Below are 14759 nucleotides of genomic sequence, written 5' to 3'. Positions count from 1 at the left end.
AATGAAAACTTTGTAGTGTGTTTAGATGATGTTTGTGGCGAGACCAATGTTGATTGCATCGTGTAGGAATTACCGAAAATTTTTAGTTATCATTATGTGAGGTGCTATGCCTAATTGAGTAAGTATATCAGTCCTCTATTTCGAAACCAACATTTTTGCATCAGAATACATTTCTTTACGCTTAATATTAAAACTACTGAAAATCTGTAGTTATCATTATTTGGGAGCTAGGCCTTAATGCGGGCTATAGTTTATTATCGAACCTTACGTTCTAGTTTTTTATCTTGATATTCTCCGCAGGTGAAATGATTACAGAATCTTAGAACCAAACCCAAAAACGGAGCAAATCGGATAACTATTTTAATATATAAAGGATTATATGGGGATGGGGATAATTATTAATATTATTTTCAAGCGAACAACTTTTTGTGCAACTTTTTTAAAATTCCCAACGGTAACACTGTACCAAATTACAACGAATTTTGCTGAAAACGGCGCTCAAAAAAAAAACGAATATATTGGAGGATACCCTTATATGGGGGCTACCCGAAAAAATGGACCTATATATATAATTTTTTGTGGAAAGATTCGGTACCTATTAAGAATTCAAAATACAAAATTACAGCCCATTCGATGGAAAAAATCCGGTCAAAACCCAGCAAAAACTGGGGCCTACCAGAAAAAGTGGATATTTATAATATTTAGTGGGGATAGTTGGTATCCAGTAAGAACCCAATGTACCGAATTTCAGCGAATTCGGTTGAAAAACGTGCTCAAGAACCCCAAAATACCGAAAATTTGGGGTATCCTTAGATGGGAGCCATGCCTAAACGTGGACCGATATATCCCATCTTCGAACTTGACCAGCCTGCAGACAAAATACGAACCTATGCTAAATTTTAAACGCTAGATTGATTACAACAGACAGAAGGGCATGGGTAAATCCTCATAGAATTCTACGCTGATCAAGTATATATATACTTTATAGGGTCGGAAATTATTATTTCGATGAGTTACAAACGGAAAAACAAAATACCCTCCATACTATGGTGGAGGGTTTCAAAATATGCCAAATTATAACTACTTCGTTAGTCCAAGACCTTAAAAAGGCCGAAAATGATCTTTAGATGGGGGGCTAACCAAAAAGTGGTACTATATAGATTTTTTTCTACAAACATTTTGTTCGATCTTCATAAACTTCAAATGTCAAAATTCAGTTCTTTCGTTTGAAAAATGGAGCTACCACTATAAAATATCGAAAACGGGCCGTGAGCTGAATATGAGGCCTGTGACAAACATGGGACTATATAGGAACGTTTCTGCAAAGATGTCTTTCAACCTCCATGAAACCGGAATGCCAAATTACACCATTAGTTCCATGCAGCTAAAATAAACCAATATAGAAAACTTTTTGTAGGGGAAATTTGATATCACATGATCACATGAGAACCTAAAAAAGGCTTCAAACTGCCGAATATGGGACAACCCGAAAGGTGAATTACTACTGATAATTTTCTACCCAGTGAAAACGCAAAATATCAAATTACAGTTAATTATGTTGAAGATCCTGCCCAAAAGTGATAAACATTTTTTTGACCATAAATTTTTCAATATTTTCTAGGTTTTATACACACGTTAGTAATTTTATTTCTAAAGCCTTGCATACCTTCTAACGAACTAAAATGCCTATCGAATTTCCATAAATCCTTTCACCTTCGTTAAAGACAATATTTATTAATATAGAAGATCGCATGTCTAGTGCCAGCCTAGGCAATGATTCCCCAATGATGGAAATGGAATTTTTATGGGCCCATCAACAACTAACAGTTATTGTTATTGTTTTTCCGTACATATCCGCCCAAAACGACAGATGCAAGAAAGAAGGTCGTACTACAAATTACCCTATCGTCACTAATGCTGCCGCCGCTACTATTTCTATTTGCTCCTGCTGCTGTTGCTCCGCCTAATGATTCCTTTTTGTAAGACATAAATTATGGCTTACCGTTATTGTGGTCATAAAAATAATCATAATTTTTAATTTCTTTTGATTTGTTTTTCCTCTTTGGCATGGCTTTCCATTTCGTTTTAGAGAATTCTTGGTTACTGGGCGGAGGTAGATTGTAAATTTTCTGGACTACAATTATTTCACTTTAATGTAGAGGTGATTAAATTGCAAAGCACTGTTTTGTGGCCAGCCAGCCAGTTGATTGATTCTTGAACACGAAAGGATATTCGGTTTGGAGCGAATGCGATTATGTGATTTCCTATAATAAAAATGGAAATGCACATACGTACACTCAGTGTTAAATGTCAGGAGGTTCTGATGGAGTATTTTAAAAGTAAACAAGTGAAAAGGTCATTGAACTTAATAACTCCGAATTTTTTGAGTTATATTCGCGAGGTTCATTTGCTGTTCTATTTGGTCGCAAAAAAGAATATGATTTGAAATGAATAATATTCTCTCGGCGCATGTTTCACTAGAAATGTATCTAATCGCTGCGTAAATTCCAATTGGAATTTTTCCAAAATATGATTTATTCTTATTATCAATGTTAACTTCTTTCAAATTATTTCTAATAAAGATAATAGTTATCTATTACCAGAATATTATTTTAATGTGATATGGAATCATATTTCCAATGGTTCAACATGTTGCAGCAACATTGAAGTTGCAAACAAAATGTTGCCACAACCAAATGTCGGCTTACTAACACCACTTTGGCAACAAGACGAGGTGGCCGAGTGGTTAAGGCGTTGGACTGCTAATCCAATGTGCTCTGCACGCGTGGGTTCGAATCCCATCCTCGTCGACAACTTTTTTGTATTTTTATACATAAAATTTTATATTTTTTATATTTTAAAGTAATTAAAAAATGTCAGATAAATAACTGGGCCAGGAATACTATTCTTTTATTTTGGGAAAAAGTCCATTTTAGGTAGAGCCATCTGGAGACTTCTACAGCAGTAACATAGCATTGTGGATCACGGTTTACAAAGTCAAAATTTCACATTTTTGCGAATATAAATTATATTTGAAAAATCTTATATAACATTGACATGTGTCAAAATATTAACCTGAAATTACGGTAAAATTTCAAAGTTCAAAAATTACGCATATAATACTCATAAATATGTTCATTTTTTTAAATTTGAGTTTCAGAACCTTGTGCCAAGCAATGCCAGAGGATATTTTAATGGTTATATTACTAACCGGCTACTTTATATGTTCTCTGTGCAGAATTTTGCGACCGTTAATGAAGTTAAGAGTTATTGCCAATGATATAAAAATAGTCGTTAAAAATTGAATATCAAAATGTAATAAATTGACTCTTACTTACATAACATGGAATATATTGTCCCACCTTCAACCATATTAGCAGTAATTTGGTATTTTAAGTTCGCATTGTGTAGCACAAAAAAAAAACCAAAAATGATCAATTTTGGTCCAACGAGTAAAACACCAAACCGAAGGCAGGCACATCCTCCTGTAGAGATGAAGAAGGAAACCTGGTGACAGATACAGACAGCGTGCTGAGGATCTGAAAGAGCATTTTGAAAAACTTCTGGTATCAAATAGTAGCGGGGAAGAGGATACCCCAGAACCAATAATAGGTGACGGTATAGAGTGTATACCGCCTAGACAAGATGTGGTCAGAATAGCAATCAATCGGCTGAAGAATAATAAAGCAGCAGGTGCCGATGGGTTACAAGCCGAACTATTCAAGACCAGTGGTCAGATGCTGGTATGTGAGAATTTACACCATAAAATGCACTTTTTATCATATTTCATACAACAGTCATTCCAGCTCCAGTGATTTGCGGCTTATAATTGTGGCCTCTAAAGTGACAAGAAAAACAGACGAAAATAAAGTTATCGATCCTAAAGTTCTGGACACTAGAGGGCGTTAATTTTCACCCTCTAGTGTCCAATATTAATCAATATCGGAATACGAAGACACCAGTAAATATTTGCGTATAACTCCCTCATTCGATGACATTCAACAATATAATTTAATTGGTATACATTTAAGTCTCAACCACTCCTCTTGTATATACTATCAACTTCAGGCACCTATGTCCTTCAGGACTAAATATAAACGCCATAGAGTACAAATTTTGTCAGTTTTCACACTTAAGTATGAACCCAATAAATATTGACGAATCTTTCACAGAACAAAGATTTCTATTCTTTGACTAGTTTATCTTCCTCGTGTAAATTTTCGTAGTATTCGAAACGTGTTGGCCCATTTCATCCCCTAAATATTAACGGGTCATTATCAAAAATTATAGGGGCCTTCTTTGGCCGGAGTCGGTCCTACACGCAAAATTTCGTTTCAAATTATAATGGACAGACGGACTGAAAGACACACATGTCTAGAACAACATAATCCGAATACAACAAGTAGACGGGTCTCACATTCGGACATGATCTAGGCTTGGTAAAGATAACAAAGCAAAGCTTTGTTGAAATTATACATTCAATTCGACTGATATTGGATTTATTAATATTGAAAATGTTGTTGGTGGAGGTACCAGAAGGAGTGGACCAATGGGTGCCATCTTCAAACTTGATCTAGGCTTGGTAAAAATAATAGGTTGTGCAAAGTTAGGTTCAAATCAGACAATCCATTCGCCTGATATTGGATTTATAAATATTAAAAATTTTGTCTCTCTGTGGGGGAGGTACCACAAGGAGTGGACCAATGGGTCTCATCTTCCCACTTGATGTAGGCTTGGTAAAGATAATAGGTTGTACAGAGTTTCGTTAAAATTGGATAGTCCGTTTGAGTGTTATTATAAAATTAATTTTTAGCACAATTTTGACCATTTTGAGGGGGAGGTACGAGTAGGAGTGAACCAATGGGTCCCATCTTTAAACTTGATCTAGGCTTGGCAAAGGTTATAGGGTGGGTAAAGTTTGGTTCAAATAGGAAATTCTATTCGCCTGATATTGTATTTATAAATATTAAAAATTTTGACCCTCTGTGGTGGAGGTACAAGAAGGAATGGACCAATACTTAGTCTAGGCTTGGTAATGATAATAAGTTGTACAAAGTTTCCTTAAAATCGGATATTCTGTTTGCATGTTATTATGAAATTAATTTTTAGCATAATTTTTACCGTTTTGTGGGGGAGGTACCAGAAGGAGTGGTCCGATATTCCCCATATTCGAAATTAAACTACGTTTGGATGAAATATTTAGATGTGCAATGTTTGCATGAAATCGATTATTCCCTTCGAGATTATCGTGCGCAGCAGGCAGGCAGCCAGTCAGACAGACGGACAACGAACGGACGGACATGCTTAAATCGACTCCAAATTTTCTGAAACGGATTGGGTCCAAAGAAACATGGGGTCTAAAAACCATAGTTCGATGAGGCACATTTTCATCTTATCAAAGTGTATATACCCTCTTTAGGCATAAGGCTGAGGGTGTAAAAAAGTGGGCCTAGGATTAATATTTCGCTGTGTTACAATTTCTTGGGGGCCACACAAGACTATAACACCCTCACTTGAGTTTGGCAAATTGGATCGAATTTGTGTATGGACATTAATATCAAAATCTTATTTTAAGAACCCAAAAAAAACCAAAGAACTCAACTTGAATAAATTATGATTTTTACAAAATTACAAATACAACAAATCATTCTCATCATCTCCCATTGTGAAAAAGCTTTTTTTGTGGTTCCCCATTGATAATGCCGTCCATCTATCTTCATTAGCTATGCAAATGGTGTGTGAATGCTTTCATGTAAGCATTTCTCTGCCCAGGGCCGTCACAGACGAGGTGGCCGAGTGGTTAAGGCGTTGGACTGCTAATCCAATGTGCTCTGCACGCGTGGGTTCGAATCCCATCCTCGTCGGGTTACTTTTTTGGTTGCGATTTATGATTTTTTTTTTATTTTTAGAGAAATTTTTAAATAACTTGGCGGCATTTTAGAATTTTTTTGCAAAATTGCTTGCTTTTGCAACATAAATTCACAACAAATTATTTGAAGAAAAAAGCTATTCGACGAGGATGGGATTCGAACCCACGCGTGCAGAGCACATTGGATTAGCAGTCCAACGCCTTAACCACTCGGCCACCTCGTCATATGTGGAGGTTTGGTCGAAGTTCAGTTTTGAATTTGAAACTATTGTTGTTTATGAAATTGTGCAAAATCAGTTTTTGTTGTTTGTGCATAGATAGACAGTTGTATTTATTTATTGATATGAAAATGTGGGACATAATAATCGATAAGGAACGTTGATAAAGCAAAAAAGTAAGAAGTGTGTTAGTTTTCGATTTTATTGAGGTATACTGTCTTCAATAATTGAATGGGAATTTTCGATTTTGCGGGCAACAAGGTCTAACTCCAAAAGATCTTTCATGAGAATGAGTTAACAAAAAAGTTAACTTTGATATGGAAAGAAGTGCCTCTTCGAACTATTGGTTTTAGACCACATGCTTTGAAAATTGAAAATTTTTTTTTACAATTTAGCACGATTTGAAATTTTATGTACTTAATTTTTTTTTCACAAATTTAATTTTTGGGAGTAACTGATTTCATTCAAACTTTGCACATCTTTATGTATATTCCAAACTAATAAGTACAAACATGGAGGATATTAGTACACTCCTTCTGGTACCTCCCCCACAAAATGGTCAACATTTGGCTGAAAATCAATTTTTACTGGTCAAAGCATCAATGTGAATAGCACTAATTTATGTATAAGATCAATGTCTTTTTTTACACGGTCTTTTTTAATTAAACTTTGTAAAAACCCATGTATATACATACTTTGATACCAAAAATGTGCCTCTTCGAAATATTGATTTTCTTTAAATAAATTCTTTCAACATTGGTCGATTTACAAAAGTCCTTCTGTCTGGCCGGTACAAAGATAACATTTCAATATTTATGAATGTAACTGATTTGAACCAAACTTTGCACATCGTTATATTTATTCCAAACATATATCAAGTTCAAACAAACTTGTGTAAGGTGAGGCCCATCGACCATTTCCTTCTGGTACCTCCACAACAAAAAGTCAATATTTTATAAAATTCTAAATTTAATTTGAAGCCAATGGAATTAACGGGATGGAATAACATTAAATCCGAAACCTCTTTCATATTTAGTTCATTTGTTCTCTTATAGTACGTATTTCCAAACAACACTACACACCAACCTTGACAGGAACACAAATCTAGCTCTGTACTAATTTTGATACCATTTCATTCATCCAAAATTATAATTGTACCAAATTAAGTAGTGGAGAGGGGGGCACATTTGAACACTTTTTTCTTTCAGGCTTCATAAAATTTTTTATTTTAAAATTTTTTAGTTTATTATAAGTTTTAACTAATAGGTACATATGTTACCTTTACAATGAATACAATGAACATATTTTATTACTGTTTTAATGGACGAAGTCAAAAGTATTAAATGGTACTATATGACTTAAAAACAAAAATTAATATGGTAAAAAATACAGTCAATTTCGTAATCTTATTAGCCCATTTGAAATTCGAAGCCAAAAGTTAAAAAACTCAGTTTTTTACTGAGCATGTTCAAAGGTGCCCCACCTGTGGCATTTTACGGAAATGTGTAATAATTTTTTTGTAGAAAATATATATGAAAGAAAATACATTAGTTATGTTTGAAATGATTGTTGGAATGCAAAAAAAATTGTTTATCGAAAGAAAACCATCACCGAATTCTTCCTACAACCAAAAGATTGAGAGTTTACAATTGCACTGCGAAAACATGGCCACCCATTTACAATTTGTCGACAACTGAAAAAGCTAGCCAAAGTGGTTTACGCAGATAGAGAACAAAATTGCCATATACAAAAATCTGGTTGCGGGTCGGAAAAAATTTAAACCGAGATTTTAAGAGCGCTGTTCAAAGGTGCCCCACGTTTAAAGGTGCCCCCTCTCCCCAACACATAAGTACGAATTTTCAAAACTACATACTACTACAATCAGGATTCCAGCCCAATCGCTTCATCCAAGTTGTACTAAATTTAGTACACATTAGTACGAAGTTCCCAAAACTTCCCAAACTACTAACCTAACTCAATTCTACAATGCAGTAGTAATGTTGTTTCCAAATTTCAGTGTTCCAGCTCTATCGGTTCATCCAAATCCAAATTGTACCAAATATTGTACCATTTAATACTCTTAAACTAAAACTACCTACATACGCTCTTCTACACGCCCACCGTAATGGTAATATCAACTTTCAAGATTCCAGCTCCAACTATTTCTCCAAATTCAAATAGTACCATATAGTACTTTTCGTATACATAAGTACACACTTTCAAAACCGCCTCCTTATATCGATCCTACTTCTCAACCTAGCATCGCATTTCAAATTTCAAGTATTTAGCTATAGTACATTTTAGTACTTTTCGGATACAAATGTTACCGTATTTAGTACTTTTAGTGCCATTCTAGTTCGAATTTCTAAAACCCAGCCTTATCTGGGACCTTCGGATTAAGAGTGACCCTCACCCCAAAATTTCAAGATTCGATCTTCAACCGTTTCGTCTGGGCATTGATGAATCGTTATGTAAGTCAGTCAATATATTAGTATAGATTGTCAGGTAAAACAGATAAACATAGATAGAGAATAAAGCATACAGTCAACCCACTCAAACTGGCATAAAAGTATTAAAAAATCAGGGAATTAACTTTAAATAAGCTGGTCGAATCGAACTTGTGAACAAATTTGAAAATATGAACTACCCCGACATTAATTAAATAGTTCACATTTTCGAATGTTCACTATTTTGGATATTCACATTATCGCAGTTCACTGTATAATGTTCGGGGCATTTTTACCACGACATTCCTGATTTAATCCTACATATACATTTCTACATTTCTATACATTTTCAAATAATGGGCGTTTACTGATGCACGATATACAGTAGAACTTCGATAATTCGTACCTCGATAATTCGTAATCTTCGATAATTCGTAACAAACTGTCGGTCCCTTGAAAAAAATTTCGATATGTCGTAAAATTTACACGCATTTCGGTCCCCTCGATAATTCGTAAATTTTTCATCTCAAAACAAATTATAATTTTATAAAAATGTTATAATTTTGTTGTTAATATCTTTTTATTACAACTGTTAACGCACCAAATGGATACCGTCAACAATTCTTGCGAAATTACACAATCACTTAGAGCAGTCAACGGCTTTTACCGTTAGTTTTTCTTTATGATGCTGTGTGTGTGTGTTTCATTGTCAGTTTGTTCGCAGACTCATTGGTGGTGTGACAAGAAGGAGAGCGAAACATAGAATGGCAAGCAAACGTACGAACAAAACTTTGTCTTTGTCGCAAAAACAAAACATTATTGAAGCAGTTCATAGTAGCAAAACAATTGACGTGGCTAAACAATTTGAAATCGATCCATGAACGCTTACTTCAATATTAAAAAAGAGAGATTTCATTTTGCAATCTTCTCCTAGCAGCAAAGCAAAACGGCAAAAATTACCAGAGTATCCCGATGTAGAAAAGGCTTTAAGGTAGAGTTCTTACCGCCTAACACTACTTCCGTCCTGCAGCCTTTGGATAAGGGTATAATTAAAAATTTTAAAACATTATACCGCAAAGATATGGTTACAAACCTAGTAAGTTGTATAGATGAGAAAAGAGAATTTGTATTTACACTACATACATCTATGCTTATGGCTTATAAAGCTTGGATGAATATAAGCCAATCGTGTATTCAAAATTGCTTCCGAGCTTGCGGTTTTGTTAAGGATGTGATCTACAATGTATCCGATGAACCGATTGTAAATATTTTATTTTTATTGTTTTAACCTCGTTAATTCGTAATCTCGATAATTCGTAAAAATTGGCTGGTCCATTGAATTACGAATTATCGAAGTTCTACGTAATATAATTTATCCAGGTTTTTATGTAATCAAAAAAGGGGTGTTGTATCAAATGTTTGTTCCAATGTGTACTGCATTTTCTCGGAGTGAAATACGCGTGATTCGAAATAGTAGTCCTATTACAATGGAAGAATCAAAAACTTCAAATTAATTTTTAATTAGACTAAAAAGGAATTTTATTAAAATATGTTTTCAAACAAAAAACTCTTCGACGAGGATGGGATTCGAACCCACGCGTGCAGAGCACATTGGATTAGCAGTCCAACGCCTTAACCACTCGGCCACCTCGTCATATCCGTAGGTTGTTACCAAGGTGTGTTTTGTTACAAGGCAACGCTATTATCGCAATTAACCGATATCCACCACGCCATGTTGGAGTGTCGATAACATAGTAATAAAGGTGATAATGCAGTCCATTGTTGTGAATGGAATTGCCAACATAGAATATTTTCAAAATATCTTCTGTGAATTGTGTGCAGATGTCGCTATGAAATCTTTTAAAAATTATTTAACTCGAAGACGTAAGAATATTATATAAAGAAGGGACCAACGATAAACAATACAATCATAATAACGAACTGAAGACCAAGAAAACTTTATAGATGAGCTGAGATGCCCGAATTTTTGATAGACAGATCTTCAAAGATGTTCTGAAATCAACGATTTTTATTGACGAAATGAAGACACACAATTTTTATATGGGGATTAAACGATTCTTTATACGAGAGCTAAAACCCTTGAATTTTTTAAAGACGATCTAAAGACCAAGAAATCTATAAAGACTGAAGGGCATAAATTCGTTATCGAAGACTTGAAACAGAGAGGAGCTAAGCCCAGGGCCGAAAATCGTTAAAGACGAGCTGTAGGCCAGTGAGTCTTTGCAGAATAAATGAAGCAGGGAGTATTTAAAGATAAAGAAGAAGAAGAGCAGCAGAGAGAATTTTTAGGTGAACTGAAAGTAAATTAAAAGGAATTTTTAAATTTGAGGTAAGAAGTCCATATAGACGTACTGAGTGTAAGGAAATATTTAAAGACAAGCTCTATATGCGGGAAATTTCAAAATTCTTTTAAAATTCCATAAAAAAAAAATTGAAAATTTTTTTTTGCGAGCACGTTCATGATTTTTGGCACATAGGTTAAGAAACATATGCTGATTAGAAATATGTTCGCGTTCACAAATTCGGATGCTGCGCACAAAAGTTATAGCGATTTTAAATCTTGTATTTCAAATATAAATTAAATTAATTCCTATTTGTTGTAATTCGCGATATTCTTCACAAATGGTTAAACACATTTCTTTTCTTTGCATACATTGAATTCCGGTTAAATTGTCGCGAAAAACAAATCGAAGCATGAAGATATCTGAAAATAAAATAAATTAAAATTTTAATTAAATCGAAATGTTTTTTTGAATTTTCGATTTTTTAGTATGGTTAAGGGAGTACGGTTTTGCCTTAATCTTCTAAAATATCTGACGCTTTTTTCTTCAAATTCTTTTAGATGATTGTTAAATATCGGTATATTCATCTGATAACAGTTTCGACGTCATTAATGGCTAAATATATTGCAGTTACAATACATACAAATTACCAATATTTAGAAGCATGCAATTCGCGAATTAGTTGAAATCAGTTGATGCGCATGCGATTTTCGTATAAACCGAATCAATGTCTTTCAATAATTATTAATTTTTCGAAGTTTAATTTAGCGGTCAAAGTGTGCCACTCGATACACTTTATTATGCAAAAACCATAAAAATGGCTAAAAATCACGCAACGTGCACACGATTTTTATGCGCATCCGATTTAAGTAATCTCCTATGAAAATATGCAAAAGGACACCTATTTTAAAAGGATCGGTTAAGAACCGCGGATGTGCCTCCACAATCAATTTTGGATAAAATACTCATATTATTCGCGTATCGATGTATTTTTGACCTATTTCCACACAGATTCGCGAATTTGACAATACAAGCATAAATGCATGTAAAATTAATTCGAAGAAAACCGCGATTATTTACGCGAATTTGTCAAAATAAGGTTTTGCAGTTTTTCCCACATTCAAGGTACCCATAACCGCCGTTTTATTGGGCGGAATTGAACATGGATGGGCTTATTAGATCCGGCACGTAAAAAAAACTAAAATCACGCGGGGTTCCACGGAATTTGAACGGACTTTCTTAATTTTAGACCCAAAAAAATATGTTTTTTATAAAAATTTACGCACCAAATTTTCGTCTTTGGAACCCGATTGCAAAGAAGCTACGGTGAGCACATTCATGAGATATACACTAAACGAAGCAAAATCACGAGTTCTACAATCCTATAACTATGCAGGCGGTTTGTATATACGATTCAAAGTCCAGACATCTTTATAGATGGGCTGAAGTTAAGGTAGTTATTATTGAGGAGCCAAATTATGCATTAATTATTGATTTTTTACACTAATATACCCTAATCGGTAAATATTTAGCGGGTAAAATGGACCGGGACTTTTGTGTGAAAAAGGACTAAATTTTAAGGTGTATCAATTTACTCTAGAAAGACATAGAACTGAGAAGTTGACAGAAGAGTGCTTGACCTTTAAATTGATATATAGTTTTCGATATATATATATATGTATATGTTCGTCCGATTTTATGTCAATAGTACTCTAAAGTTCCAATGCTTGTCCGATAAAGACTAAAATTGGAATGCCATACCGTATTGAACCTATTATGAATGATATGCGTTACATTTTTTTGTAATTAGTGCGCCAAAGCCCATATTTATACCCTTCACCACATTGTGGTACAGGGTATTATGTCTTTGTGCATATGTTTGTAAAAGGCAAAACGAAACGAAATAGACACATGGTTCCTTTTCAGAATAAGCATAGAATCCATTTCTGAGTCGATTTACGCATGTATATCTTTTGAGAATTTGCATAGAATCAATTTCTGAGTCGATTTACGCATGTCCGTCCGTCCATGTATTTTTGTGAACAAAGTACAGGTCGCATTTATTTTCCGATTTGGATGAAATTTGGCATAGGTAACTTATTTGGCCCAAGGACGAACCCTATTGAAATTGGGAAAAATCAATTCAGATTTAGATATAGCTCCCCTATATATTTTTCGATTTGCACGAAATTTGTCCAAAGGCTGTACACATGCCATTTTTCCTTCAAATCGACCCCCATCTACATAAAATTCTTATGATGGGCCCCGTCCATCCGACTATAATGCTCCGCTCACTTTTATATCATGACAAAATTACAGATGTTATATAAAAATCGGGATCATCAATACAAGGGACCGAAATACTAACTGCATTTATGGTTTAAAATGCAGATTAAATTTTTAAATTGTAACAAACTCCTTCACTTCTATTGCAAACGTACAACATCACAGTGGCTTAGTCATCATTTGCGGACAATTAGAGAGCAATACCATTGCTACGAAAACAACAGTTCCGTAAATTTCAATGACAATGGAAAAGTTTTTGTTCTTCGCTTTTTCATTGACAAAAAATTTTCTTATTGCGTTTCTAAAATGCCAGCCAAACGCAGTCCCACTCACTATCGCTGCAACTATTTCACTTTGAAATAATTTAGTTTCTTTTATTGGCGGACTCATTGCAAACCAACAACAACAGCATTGGACATAAGCGAGGAAAATCATCTTTCATCAATTAATTGGAGCTTCTATCCGATAAAGATGAAACTTAAAAAAATAACTTACACACTCTCACAAAACCGTACAAACAATGACGATCAGTAGGAAAGTGGTATTAGTTTTTTTTTATTCGTGAAATTACTTTATTTTCAAAGAATTGTGTCAAATATTTTACTGATTGGCGGGGGTTTTTTTGCGACAAGCTTAAATTCCATTTCATTCAACGTTCTGTATTTTTTACTGTGTATTTTAGCAACTTAATGATGAAGTGAATGCACGCACACAGTTATTTATAAAAATAACTTATTGAGGAAAATATTTGCTAAAGAAAATTAGTTGGATGACCAATTATGTGGTGCATTGACATTTATAGTGCATTTCTGCATGGCGTTAGGTTATAACACACTTTAGCCAATGACAAATCCGTGGTAAAGTGAAAAGAAGTTTTTGGCCAATTTATCCAGCATGATTTTATTAGATGACACATGGCTAGGATAAATGTGGACTTTTAAAGTTTCCCTTTTTGTCTTTACAAAAAATAGGTTTTTCTATTTTATGATTGCATTGATTTAGAAATTATTAGAGGTACATCCAAAATCCACACCTTGAGAATTATTAGGGGTGTATTACCGTGTAACAATTATTATTTAAGGGGACCCCCTCCATTCTCGGGGTCAAAAATTTTGTTGATATAATTCGAATCTACACTAATTAAATAATCTCCCTACAAAATTTCAAATGAAAATCTCAAGAAGTCTTGAGGATATAGCCGATTTATTGTGTCAGCATCAAGTGACGACTAAAGGGCTTCTCAAACTTTAAACGCGTTTTTCTCTAAACATTTTTTTGCGAATGGCGGGCACGATAACTCAAAAACTAATAACCCAACCGACTTCAAATTTTTACACGTTTCTCTGTGAGTGTGTAGCTATCGTATGAACTAGGATAAAGCCAATCGGTGGAGGTCTTCCTTATTTTTTGACTTGGGTTTTGGTAAAAAATCGGCGATTTTCCAAAAATATTTTTTCAGAGGTCCACCATTTTGTTAATTTTAGAGCGAAGTCAATAATCCTAGTTCATACGAGAGCCAGACATCTACTCTTTCTAACACCGTTGGAATTTTCGGATTCCGATGTTCCAGTGAGGAGTTATCATGCCCGCCATCGAAAATAAGGACTTTTCTTTAATTACAAAAAACAACAACAAC

General features: G+C 34.3%; 4 non-coding genes across 4 annotated transcripts; 2 read left to right on the top strand and 2 right to left on the bottom strand.

Annotated features, from left to right (window-relative positions):
• Positions 1-2728: 2728 nt before the first annotated feature.
• Trnas-gcu (transfer RNA serine (anticodon GCU)) lies at positions 2729-2810 on the top strand. Its single transcript has one exon. It is a non-coding gene; the product is annotated as a tRNA-Ser (tRNA).
• A 2972-nt stretch (positions 2811-5782) lies between these two features.
• On the top strand, positions 5783-5864 carry Trnas-gcu (transfer RNA serine (anticodon GCU)). Its single transcript has one exon. It is a non-coding gene; the product is annotated as a tRNA-Ser (tRNA).
• A 147-nt stretch (positions 5865-6011) lies between these two features.
• Trnas-gcu (transfer RNA serine (anticodon GCU)) lies at positions 6012-6093 on the bottom strand. The gene has a single exon. It is a non-coding gene; the product is annotated as a tRNA-Ser (tRNA).
• Positions 6094-10106: 4013 nt separating this feature from the next.
• Positions 10107-10188, bottom strand: Trnas-gcu (transfer RNA serine (anticodon GCU)). Its single transcript has one exon. It is a non-coding gene; the product is annotated as a tRNA-Ser (tRNA).
• Between the last annotated feature and the right edge of the window lie 4571 nt (positions 10189-14759).

The sequence above is a fragment of the Musca vetustissima genome, unplaced genomic scaffold (assembly GCF_032173495.1).
Source record: "Musca vetustissima isolate MV318-11 ecotype Yass unplaced genomic scaffold, APGP_CSIRO_Mvet_v1 utg327, whole genome shotgun sequence".
NCBI lineage: Eukaryota > Metazoa > Arthropoda > Insecta > Diptera > Muscidae > Musca > Musca vetustissima.
The sequence above is the reverse complement of the archived record's forward strand: the minus strand, read 5'-3'. Positions and strand labels throughout refer to the sequence as shown.